Source organism: Psittacula echo, assembly GCF_963264785.1.
Source record: "Psittacula echo genome assembly, chromosome: 3".
Classification (NCBI taxonomy): Eukaryota; Metazoa; Chordata; class Aves; order Psittaciformes; family Psittacidae; genus Psittacula; species Psittacula echo.
In genome coordinates this window covers 18,353,644-18,366,361 of record NC_137736.1, presented here as the reverse complement: position 1 = coordinate 18,366,361, position 12,718 = coordinate 18,353,644, and the positions used below count along the sequence as shown (strand labels likewise).

Genomic DNA, 12,718 nt, shown 5'->3' with positions numbered 1-12,718 from the left:
GGAAACCACATTTCCTGAACTCTTGCAAGTCTTTGAACAAAGCGGTGAGTTAGCTGAGAACTGTCTGACATCATTCATTTGGCTTTTTCAGCAGGCTTTTTGCAGGGGCATGTTCAAGAGGTGGCTGCAGACATCCAGCTAGCAGTGGAAGAAGTGGCTTATCGCCATGGCTCCAATGCCAGCTCAGAGGTGGTGTGCAGGATGAGGTGCAAATGCAGCACCTTGATCGGCCATGGTACGGTAATCTCTGGGGACAGGGGGAAAGGTGCCAAAGCTGCAGTGAAGCTTAGGTCACTCAGGAAGGAGGAGGAGAGGGGAGTGGAAGACCTGAAGGGGGAAGCAATGGGTTCACTTGGAGGGTAGAAGGGAAAAGGGTTGACAGGAAGAGGTACTGAGGGGTAAAAGTTGTCGCCTCCTCAGCATTGCATGTTCATGTCCCTGACACTGAAGATCTGGGTGTGTAGGACACCAGCAGGCTGGCAGCAGGGACAAAGCTGCTCTGCTGGGCAGTTTCTGTGGTCTGTTAGACCAGTCACAGGGGAAATGGAAAGAAATCCACAATAGCTGATGATCTGAAAAGGGAATGTGTAAGGAGACGACCCCTTCTTGGTAACATCCAAGTCGAAAACCTCCAGGCAGGAGACTGGGCTCTTGCTGAGCCACTGAAGCACATCTGATCAATAACTCAAATCCCCGACTGGCACATTAGCAGAGTCAATTATCAGCTCTGCTCTCTGCTTCCTTGATTATTATTTCAGCGTGTAGCAGCTGCTTCACAAGCGTTATGGCCCATCACACTCTGAAGGGACTGAGTTAAATGCAGATTATTGACTGATGAGGCCATAAGAATGTACTGTGAAATATATAGTCATGTTCACCCATAAATCCCTGATGAGAGTGCTTTATGAAGAAATTCCTCTCATGGTGGGAGTGCTCTGACACAGTGTCAAGGCCCTGAACAATGTTTATTCCACCTGATTCCTGTCATGTCCCCTGGTGTTGTTGTCTCTCTTGGCATTGCATCCTCACATGAATAAGTGGTTCTCCCTCCGTCAGGCTGCTCATGAGGACCCTTGGGCTTCACCAGGGATCCTTGGGTTAATTCTGTACATGGGCAAGGCAAACTGTATTTAATGTTTCTGTTCTGGTCCTGGGTTTTTTGCTGCTCCTGTGCTTTTTCCTCAGTTTTGGCTGAGGTTGTGGGCTTACGGTCTGAAGCAGCCTAAATTCCGTCAAGCTCGAGCAGGCTGAATTGTGAGCTGTTTGAACACCAGATTCACCCTCCTCTGCCAGTCTGATATACTGCTGGCTGTCAGCCACGTGGTTCATGGAGGCAAGCTGAAGTGCCTGGGTCGCTTTTCTTCACAAATCCCCTCAGTTTCAGGATTCAAACCTGTTTCAAGGGAAGGGATGTGTGTCGTTACTGTTATGAATTGTGAATGCTGCGCATCTGCACTGAAAATCCCTTTCTAAGATGCTGGTAGCTAGGCCAACAGTGATGAGGTGCTCATCAGCTTGTTAGCTTGGTGGTGCCCATTGTCTGAAACCTCAGAGGAGCTCATCCCAGGCAAGTTATTTTGCAAGCATAGCACACACTGGCAGCTTGTGTATAAATCCATGTGTCCCTTTTCCGCTCTGGCAGCTAGGTGTTAGAGATCACTGGTTTTGATCACTGTCCCCAGTCAGAGAGACCTGGTGTTTTAGCCCAAGTAGTGAAGTTTCGTGACCTTGAAGCGAGGTCCCTGCTGCTGGCAGCTGGCTGATGCTTCCCTTGTGCTTCTGAGGATTTCTTGATCTGCTTCTCCCTGGGGTGCTCCCCTTCAAAGGATGGAAGAGGATTTCGCATGCTTGAGCTGGAGCCCTAAGAAATGGCTAATCTAGAGCCTGAGGCATTGCAGAACTTTTTAGTTTTCTTTTTAATATGGTTTTGACGTGCCTCTAGGATGGGGTTTTTTTTCTAAGCTTTCCCAAGTGTAGCAACCTGGCCATGGTTCTGTTTCCAATGTTGAAGCAACTGAGATGCCTGGGGCCAGGCCTTCACAAGTTCCCAGGAAGGCCTGAATGCACTGATTTGGGGCCAGCAGGTGAAGGGGATCCTGCTGGTCACAACCTCTGGGACCCGATGCTGTGTCCCAGCTACTGCAGCATCTTCATGTCATGCAGATAAAAGCACTGTAAGAAGCAAGGGGACAGAGAGCTCTCCCCTCTGTGGCAAAGATACTTTGGCAACTTTGCAGACACTTCTTGGGGGTGAAGAATAAGCTTTCTGTTGCCTTCTGCCCTGGTGTTTACTGCTGCAAAGCACTGTGATGGCTCGCTGATGCGTGCTGGGGAGCAGAGCGGGCCAGAGGAGTAACCAAAGTTGCTTTGTATCATGTGTAGCAGAAGAGGCAGGGATGTGCTGCCCTGTGGTGTAACAGTTCTGTGAGAGTCAAGGCAGGATGACCAGCAACCAGGGAAGTGGGAACCCAGTGCCCAGCCTTCCCCAAGTTTCTCAACTTGGGAAGGATGTTCTGTTTTCAGCAACGCCCATGTCCAGATCTGGTGTTTTTACTGTCATGGAGGAAGGAGATGGTATCGTGCAGAGACCTGACAAGGATGCCAAGGAGGGTAAGTATGAGATCACCCTGGGAACAGCAGGACAAGGGGAGGAGGCATGACTCTAGAGCTCTCAAGCTTGTGACTTTTCCAAGGGTATCTCATGTTAGGGGTAATGCCAGGTGGTCTTTCCCTGCTGTGAACAAGGACACTCAGCACAGACACATAGATACTCCAGGGTGCATTTGTGCTGTTGATCTGATGCATCTTGCCTTTCCTATTGCAGGGAAAATTCTTACCTCAAACAAGCACAAAGATTGATGAGCTAGACCTATAGCAGCCACCTGGTAAAAGTCGATGGGTACATGCCAGATCTACACCAGTTTGTGCAGTGGTCTTCAGGCTGAGTCCTCCCACAGCTTCCCAGATGAATCTCACCACTTCTCTTGGACATGTCCTTGACATCAGCCTAGAGCAATTACCTGAATACCAGGGCAGGTATGGAATTACATGTTGTTGTATTGGCTCTTCCAGAGATGCAGGTTAAGCACCCATAGCCCTAACTGTACCCTTTGGTGTCTGAGGGATGTGAAAAAGGTTTGGTTTTTTGGGAGGAGGAGGCTGGTAGAGAATACAAAGAGGTTTGCTAGACCACAGAGGGAGTGAACAGGGAGTTGTTGTTCACCCTGCCCTGCTGCACAGCCATGGTGCAACACTCACTGAAACTCCTACACCTCTTTGGAACAGGCTACAAGAGGAAGCACATCTTCACACAGCAGGTCCTGGACACTTGGCCCTCGCTGTCCCAGGGAGGCAGGCAGCACTGGGAGGATCAGGCAGGGTGAGGGGCATTCAAGGGCAGCAGGCTCAAGACTAGGGTACGCTAAGGGATGGGAAGTGTGCTCTCATACCCTTGGCTCCACAATGATGTGCACTGTGGGAGGATGGTGGGATGCACCCCAGTAGTGGTTGACCCTGTGTGTTCTCTCCCATGGTCACAGCAGGAGTCTGGACTAGACAAACCATCAATGTGTCCTGGACAGGTGTTTCCTAGGTGTCTAATCCCAAGAGTTAAAGCCTTGAGAGAAATCTGCCTCTCTCCAAATGAAACTGAGGATTTGGAGTCCGAAAGGTAGTAGACAGAGGGAATTATTAGGAGGTTAAATAGGTGAAATCACACCATTGTCCTCGATTTTTCTGCTCCAGAGTGCTCTGCTGTGGCAATGTTCAAACTCCAGCATGTCCTGCTGGGTGATGTCTCATCTTTCACTGCTGCGGCACAGAGGTTGTGGTTTGTGGTTGAGGGCCCCACTGGTGGCAGTGACTCAGCAACAACCAAACAAGTTGAAGCCTCTGATTGAAAATGCCCCTGTGGGGACAACACACTTAATCGTGCCCCAGAGAGCTGTAACTGCCTGGTGGCAGCCAAGCAAAGGCCAGTGTGCTGGCAGGGTCTCAGTCCTTTACACGCTCACCCACATTTGAGGAAATATAGAACGTAAGTCAAGGAGACTTTAATATAGCTGAGATTGCTAAGCTTTCAGCCAGATTTCATTGCAACTCAAAGAGAGGGCAGTGAGTGTATACCCATGGGGATAGGCAAAATGTTCTTTTAAGTCTCTTTAAATGCAGAAACCCACCTGTAAATTGGCTGGAGTGAGGCTTGATATAGGAGTGCTTTTGAGGCTGGCAGCTGCAGGATGGCTGCTAACACCTCGCAGCACTGCTGGGGTGGCGCAACCAGATCCCTGTCAGACAGGCTAGTGATTGCACTGACCCACACATGCAGGCTGCATGAAAGGATGCTTCAGCTGCCAAGTGCTTGATCACATGTGTCAGCTGGGAGGTGCTGGAGGTGAAGGAGAAACCCCCACCATGGGGCAGAGAGCCCTGGCAGCCAGAGGCACCATTGGCGAAACCTCAGCAGAGACATGGATGTTTATAAAGCAAGGCTGCAATCCTCAAATAAGAAGGAAAAATTTATTCAGGCTTATGCCTGCAGGTTGCAAGGCAAGAGGAAGGCAGAGGTAAGATGACCACATCCTGAAAACATGGCTGGGGTTGTTGGGGACACAGAGCTGGGCTGTCTGTTGGAGGAGGCTGGAATGGTGCTGCTTGGGGAACGTGTAGAGTGAGGAGAGACAGGCACAGCTCATATGTGTAGGGGTTGGGGCTATGTGCTCTCTTATATGTAGACAGCAACAGCAGCTTGGGGATCAGACTGGAGAAGGCCCTCAGAGTAGACAGAAGGGTTTGGTGATGCAATGCCCTGTACAAGCACCTGCACTGAAAGGAAGATGAAGGCACTTGCTTTGGGAAAGCAAAGCCGAGTGGGCAGCTCTCTGCAAGACAGCTCCCACATCAGGCTCAAGCACCAAGTTCCCTCCTGGGATGCTGGGCTGTTGGTCCCAGCCCTGCTTTCCAGAGGGGCTCTGCTCACTCAGCTCTCCCATGCTCCATGTTGCAGCGGCATGCCTGGAACAGTGGCATTGTGGTTTTAAATAACACATGGGTGAGCTCAGTGGTTGGGCGTACGTGAGAAATGGGTGGGCTCTGCCCTGTAATCTGAAAGATGGCTTGTTGAGCCGTGACTGCATCAACACCAGCTGGGAGAATCAAAGCCCGTGTGGTCAGCAGTTTTCTGTCCTTGCTGTGTGGCTTCCTGGAGACACCTGCCCTGCTTTTTGGAGTCTGAGGTATGTGAGTCTGCTGGCAGTCCTGCTGACAAAGGGCATGTGTCCTCCACTGGAAAGCACTCTGGGATGTGTGCATTTCTGCATTTCCACACTTTTCAGTGTGGAAAACACACTGGAAAGCGCAAGTGGATGAAAACCTTTGGGGAAATGCCTAGTGCTTGCTGTGTGGCACAGACCCACCCTCAGTGCAGAACGGACCCCATGTCCTGGGTGACATTGATGTATTTTTACTTAGAAGGCCCATCCTGGTGAAGCAGACTCTTCTTTTGCCCTGTACACTGCTTTCACCCAGGTGCTGCTGCCCTTTGAGCACTTGCCCAGCCCACAAGACCTGTGAGGAAGAGGAGGATGGTTGTGCTGCCTGCTCCTCTGCCTGCCTGGCTATCTCTGTAGCTTGGACTGCTGTTTTTCCAGGCCAGCCCAGCAGAGCTGGCTACTGAGTTACCCCTTTGGATTGCTGCAGAAACACCTCGGTGTGGCTTCTCAGGCAGCTGGTACTTGAGATGACACAGCCTCCTGCATCTTCACCAGCCCCTGGCACCGTCCTGCTTGGAGAGAGCTTTGGGAGGGGACTGTGCATCCGTGGAGAGCCCAGGGAGCCCTGTGGTCGCAGGAAGGGCCCCTTCTCCCCGTGCCTAAGTGCAGGAGAATGTCTCCTAAGTGGCTGAACCGCAGTCAGCACTGTAACTCCCCCCTCCTGCTCTGGTGCTCCTCTGCTGGCATTCGACATGGAAATGGTCCTGATTTATTCTGGAATAATATGATCAGAAGGTGCAAAGGAAAATTTTGCACTGAGGATCGAGATAAATTGCCCAGAGCAAAGTCAGCCAAGAGAAGGGAGGGTAGGGGAACTCCACTGCTCTGGTCACTGTGAGGACCAAACATCGCTCTGGAAAATAGAACACTGGAAACAATGGGATGCTGGCTGAGGAGGGCTGGCTGAGTTAGAAGGGGTGGGAGCTGACCTTCTCACAGCCTCTAGGGTTTTACTAGTGGTGGGTGGATGAAGTGCCTCCCAAACTCCGCATCCCTACGTGCCCCCCTTGCACCCCGCTGCCAGCCGGGAGCGGGGATGCAGACGGCAGCTTCCGGGGCCACAGCTGCGCGGAAGCCGGGGCCGGGCTCCCGGAGGGTTTCTGACAGTCTGGCACCATCTGCTGGGGTTTCCTGGGAAATAAAGGGGGGTTTGGGGAGGTGGCTGTGTCCCGGAGCAGGAGCCCGGGCACCGGGAACACGGAGCAGCAGCGGCTCCCGACGGCTGGTCTCCATGCTGGCTCTGCCGGGGAGGGAGAGATCACCCTCTTCTCCTTCTGGTCATTGCTTCGCTGTCGATGTGTCCTTGGTAGCACAGAACAGTGACAAAGGTGACTGATGCCCCATCTTTACAGTCCCACGGCCAGCTTCAAGCTCTGGTCAACCTGGTAGTGACCCATTACTGGTTAGCCTGGTTTGGCCCAGGGGCTGGAGCCCAGCCACACGCAGCCCCATTGCTTTGGAGGGGGGTGTCTGCCTTTTCTTGGGCATGGCAAGATTTTAGCTTGGCTGCTCCTTTCTGATTTTGTTCACAGCTCCTGGATGAAGCTCTGCCTTGTGTTGGCCCCTGCTTAATGCAAGCAATAGGCAAGAGATGTCCCAGATCCATGTGTGCTTGTCCTTGTTAGGGGCTCCAGCAGAGGAGAAAGGGAGGGAGATGGAGAAAGACAGAAATCTGCCTCCAGCAAGGCGGTCTGCACAAATGGACTGGCTTATAAATGAATTTATAAGTTGAAATTGGCCTGTAATGAGAGAGTTACTGAGAAAAAAGGATTGTGCACTGCAAACTACTTAGGGATCTGAGACCTCGGTGCATTACGCAAAGCCAGAGGGGAAATTCTGGGTTCTGTGAGCAAAGGCATGACAGATTGCTGTGCATGGTGATGGGCAAGCTAAGGCCAGCGATGTTGCCTACCCTGCAGCCCTTCACTGGCCTCAGGTGCCTTCCCCTTCTCTGATAAAATTGCAAGAGCTTTGAGCTTTTGAAATTGCCACTAAATGCCATCATTAAAAACAGTTTTATTTCAAGGCAGCTTTTACTAGTAGTGGTTCTAGAGTTAGTTCTCTGGAGAAATATGTTAGTTTTGAGGTTTTGATTTCTAAAAATAAAGCAGCCTTCCAAGCCCACTGCTGCGGTTGGGCTTTGTGCTTACAGGCTTCTGTCAACAGCTTGCTTAATGAATGAAGATGTGAGGGGAGAAAAGCTTTTCAGTGAGGAGGCTGTGTACTTCCCTGGCCTGGAATGGTAAACAAGACCTAAGCAGTGACTGAAAATACGATATCCTTCTCTTGGCACTCCCTTACGCATGCAGAATCTATTTCCCTTTTGAATTCCTTGAAACCACTGGAGAAGTTGGTGTGCTTCCATGCATGTAACCTGTAGGTTATCTGTTTGGGAAGCACATAAAGATTCAGGCTTGTCTGAGTTATGTACAGCTGGTAGGTGTGGGGAAAGTTCAGCCTATAATCTTCCTTCTCCTAACAGTAATCCAACTCCCAAAGCTGTTGCCTCTGATTTCATCCTCCCCCTGTAGTGAACCTGCACCCTAGTGCTACCTTTCTGATGTGCAGAGAATAAGTAGTTCTCTCTTTTGAGTCTGAAATGTTGTCAAGTACGATCACCAGCTGTGAACACGAGGTGTTCACCCTGTCCTATCACCAGTTGTGCCCCATTCCAGTGCCTACAGCCAGGGGTACAAGTGATGGAGACCAAGCAAGCTCACCAGGAAGGTCTGTGGTTCCCCTGTGTCTCCCCAGTGCCTTGTTCCATGGTAAACCCACTTGCTGCATGAAGGAAAGCCACATTTCACTTGAAAAGCTCAGCAAACCTCGGCCTTTCCTAGCCTGGCATGCTACCAGCACAGCTGGTGGCCTGTTCTCCTTGCCAGTGCAGAGCTGCATCTCCTTGCAGGGCTGTTGCCTCTGGGAAACTGCTGCATTTCCCACTGTCTGACCTGGTGTTTCTCTTCCTGTGTTGGGAATGTATTAGCGTATTTTCTCTCCTTACTGTCACATGTGGCTATAAATTATGCTCTCAAATGATTGACCAGGGAGCTTCCAGAGATTACTAATAGAGAGAGAAAGCCAGCATATATGTAAAGAAAATCACCCTCAATATTTAGCTGGCATTGCTCAAAGTTGAAAGGCTTTCTCTGCAACAGGGAAGAGAAGTCTTAGGCAATGGGAAGAAAAACCACATCAGGAGTAAGAGCCAGGAGGTACAGCAGCCTGTGAGGACCCAGCACAACTCCTGTGTGCAAGAGGCACCGAGAGCTCTCACTTCCCAGCACCCCAGACCTCACTGGCACTGCTCTTGCTCCTTCACAGCACCAGGCTCACAGGGCAGCAGCAAAGCTCCTGATACTGGATCTGCTGGGAAATGTGTCTGATGGGGCTCACGGGTACAGTGTACAGATAGAGATCAGCTTTCTGGAGTCATTTGTAAATGAGTTCTCCCATAAGAATAGGTTCTGCAGCTCATGTAGGATAAAAGGGAACCTGGACGATGTTGGAGTGCATTGACCCAAAAATGCACATCAAAGAGGATGCATTTGGTACCAGTCAGAAACCCAATAGAAATGTCTTTGTGGACACAAAGCTCCTGTGGATAGATATGAACAAGCAAATTTCCCTGGCTATTACCTCTCCTTGGAATATCTGAGATAACACTGAGGCATGTGTTTTCCTTTTTCCCAGAAGAGCAGCACATCTGTGTTTTCTGTTGAGGTCAATTAGAGATATGGGAGACAAGAGGCTGATGAAAAATTAGTGCCTTGCTATTTGTCTTCCCTCCCAAAGCAGTGATTCTTTGATTTCTGGTTTATAGTAAAGCACTTAGTTCAGAGTCACATGAGGAGCTCTTTTCTTTTCCCCCGGGGCAAGGAGGCAACTGGCTTCCTGAAGGAAGACTAAAAGATGGCAGCTGGTTTGGTTGGCTTTGTTTCCTCCACCGCCACCATTCCCCATCCATAGGGATGCAACAGCATGTCCTAGAGGGCATGATTCTGTAGTTGCTGGAACTTGCTTGCCCCACGGGTGCTTGCCTCTTGCCTCCTGGTCTCTTAGCATCTGCAAATGGAACTGGAGGCCCACAGCCTCGCAGGACACACTGGTGCAGGAAGCACTGGTCCTGCACTGGTATTTCCACAGGGTTTTCTGTACAGAAGCTAATGCTCAGGCTTGTTTCAGCAGCTTGTTAAATGGCTTTACCCCAGGAGTACTGCTGTGTCTCTCCTGGCTATTCTTACAAAGGCTGCCTGCCTCTCCGTAATGCTTATCAGTGCTGACCCAGGGAAGGAGGCAGAGAGGGATGCAGCTGCCTCACTGCTGATGTGACTCTGCTCTCTGGGATACAGCTGCACGGCTCTGAGCCACCTCCTGCTCTGGGGTGCAGCAGCACCTGGAAGAACACAGACCTCCTCCCCACAAACACTAAGCTCCGAGAAGTGCAGCTTTATGTTGCATCCTCCCGCTCCCTGTGCTGAGGCTGAGTTGTGTTTGTCACTGGAGGAGAGCCAGCCAGCTGTTTGCTGTACAACAGCGCCTGGCTGCCATCCCAAAGCGTTTTGCTGCTTTCCGTCATCTCCCAACAGACAGACAAGTGAGAATATTTGGCTGAAGGAGGTTTTTCCCAGCACTGGCCCCTCTGGTGGCAGCCTTAGAAAGGAGTCATCTGTTTGGCAGTGAAAGAAAGGCAGCACCTTCCTTAGAACTGATGCATCCAACAGGGCAGTCTCTTGGCTGGCATCAGGCTTCACAATACCACCAAAATGGGAGAGGCCCCTGGGTTCATGCCAAGCTGTGAGCTGCCACCTCTCTGCTCAAGGATGTATGGGATGCATGCTGAGGGCCTGCCGTGGTACAGAGGGCTTATTGCTCTGCCTTATCCAGATGGGCAGAAGGTCTCCTGCAGGCAGTGGGGAGTCCTTGGCAACCAGGGGCAAGTGGGACCCAGGACTTATTGTGTACTGCGGAGAGGCAGGTCCCCTGCTGGTATGCAGGAAAGCAAGTCACTTGGAGGTTTCTCAGACCTTGGCAGAAAAGAGGTTTCTGACATGCTAGAGTCAATGGTGGGGGGACTGAACACTCACAAAGCATTTCTGAGAAGTTCCTCTGCTGGGTGCTGTGGAAGAAAAAGTTTGGAGGATGGATATGAAGTCTAAAGCCATGTATGGAAAGGTGGAACTGTGCAGCTACAGTTAAAACCAAGAGACAGAAGAGAATGTGTGTGGTTTGGAAGTATTTTAGGCAGAATTTTTCTAATCTCTCTTTAAGTTTAGTGACTGTGTCATCTTCAGGCACAGGGGGAGAGCAGAGCCTTCCAGCAGGGGCTGTGCTCCTCTGTGCTGGCCCCTTGAAGCATGCCTGCACCCCTCTCCTGGGAGAAAGGGGCCCCTGCAGGTCAAGGAGGAGCTGGCTACATCTGTGAGCCATTGGTGGTGTACAGCAAGGTCTGGCTGCACCTCCTGCTGCTGAATGGGATGCCAGTAGGAAACTTAACTAATGATTTTGCTTATGGGCTGGCTTGTGTTCCCTTCACACTATGGGGCTGCCAGGGCTCCAGGGCTTGGCACTTCCATCCCAATGAAGGATGATACCAGCCTGTGACAAGCTGATCCAAATGGCCACAGGTTGCATAGGTTTTGACACGTTTTTAATGCCTTGCAAAGCCTCCCCTTTACCATGCTCTAGCCCACCTGCCTGACAGGCTTGCCTTCTACAGATCCACAGAGATCCACCTCATGTTCACTCAGGGAACCAAAGCATGTGAATAGAAGCATCAGAATAGGGTTTTTTTGTTCTCAAATGCAAATGAAAAAAAGCAACACTATTAGTAGTTGGCAGCCTCTCTACATCTAGCTGATGCATGAGAAGAGCATCCGGAGAGGGATGCTGGAGGTTGGATACCTGCTTGGCCCTGCTGCAGTCTGCTCCACTGCAGCCTTTCCCTTCCACCGCTGCTCCACAGCTGGCATCCAGAAATGGCCATAAAAATAGATAAAGATGTGTTGTTTCTGTGCCTGGGGCAAGAAGCAGTGCCTTCTCCAGGGAGCACACGGCACAGTCTGTCACACGTTGCTGTCTCCTTGTGCTGTGCTAGCCACGTGTCAGCCTGGTTTCCCCCTGAATGACAGCAGAAATCCAGAGGAGCATTCCACGTGCTGGCAGTGGCTTTCCAGGGCTTTTTGGGTATGGTTTAAGGGCTGCTGCTGACTGGTCAGGGAGCCTGTTACTCTCTGAAGATGTTGCTTGGGAGGTCCAGACTGGATATCAGAAAGCATTTCCTTACTGAAAGGAGGGTCAGATACTGCAACAGTCTTCTTGACGAGGTGGTTGTTGCCCTATCTCTATCAGTGTTTAAGAGGCCTGCTTGCTTGCTGGCCATCTCACATAGCATCCACTCCTCTCTGTGGGACAATCCCTGAGCTGGACCTGGTGCAGAAGCAGAGCTGTGATGAGGTAAATCATGTGTGCGGTGCTCTCTTTGTAGACTGTGTCCAGATGTTGGAGAATGTAGAGCTGGGGAGAGCGTGGGGCTTGCCTTGTCTGCCAAACCACAGCAGGGACCATTCCCCTGGGAAATAGAGCCAGATGATGGGAAAGGGACATTTGCCGACGGAGCATTACACTGTGGTAGACCTAGAGCATGAAAAGTTTGAGAAAGGGACGAATGAAGTTAAAGGACAGCAGGGCTGCTGGTAGTGCTTTTGGTTGCTGGTGCTGGAGCTCGTTCCCTCTCGGTTTCATTGACAGGCTCTGTGCTTGCCAAATGCTTGCTGTGGCTGCCTGGAAAGGTGCCTTGCCCACTTCAGCAGGTCTGGAGTGGGGAGAACAATGCTCAAGGGAGAGGAAGAAAGCTCTAGCAGGTGAAGTGAGTCTGCTCTAAAAACAGGTACTATTTGAATACTACACAACAAGTGAGGGTGAGAAAGGAGTTTTCTTACATTTGTCACTCAATATATAATAAATATTTATCACTGCCTCTCTGCTTAAGCAAATCATGGGATGCTCTAAACAGGGAAGTCAGAATGCAGGTGAATGCTCTCCTTGTGCTAGATGGGTTGCTTGTTCAGCCCTAGCTACTTCTCATCCTTCTTGTGTTGCTGTTTTTCCCCACCTCTTTTCTTTTGGAAGAGACCAGAATTAAGGGTTGGGCTTATCACAGCCTGCCTTTGGGAATGGTAGATTCGTAGCTAGAAGATTCTTTATGCTATACAAGGTCATCATATCTAACTAGCAAAATAAGAAGCTTTAGCTCTTCCCATCTCTGGCTAGGGTAAGGTATAGGAGAGCTGACAGCTTGAGGTGAGAAAGGTGTGAAGAGGAAGAGATGGTTTCCAGAGGGAGGAGTGGCTTTGAGCTTGTTATTAAACCCTAACATGCCCAGAATTTCACAAAATAAGAGAGTGTTCATGATGTGTTGTCAGGGATGAGGTTTGGAGGATCTCACA

The 12,718-nt window shown here is 50.6% G+C and overlaps 1 pseudogene across 1 annotated transcript in view; it reads left to right on the top strand.

Moving 5' to 3' along the window:
• The window catches only part of LOC308218523 (immunoglobulin superfamily member 2-like), a 31,945-nt pseudogene extending 30,182 nt beyond the window's left edge, over nt 1-1,763 (top strand). Inside the window, exons 13-14 of the transcript in view lie at nt 92-240; nt 1,647-1,763. The product of the transcript in view is annotated as an immunoglobulin superfamily member 2-like (transcript). The remainder of the gene's footprint in view (nt 1-91; nt 241-1,646) is intronic.
• The last annotated feature ends 10,955 nt before the right edge of the window (nt 1,764-12,718 follow it).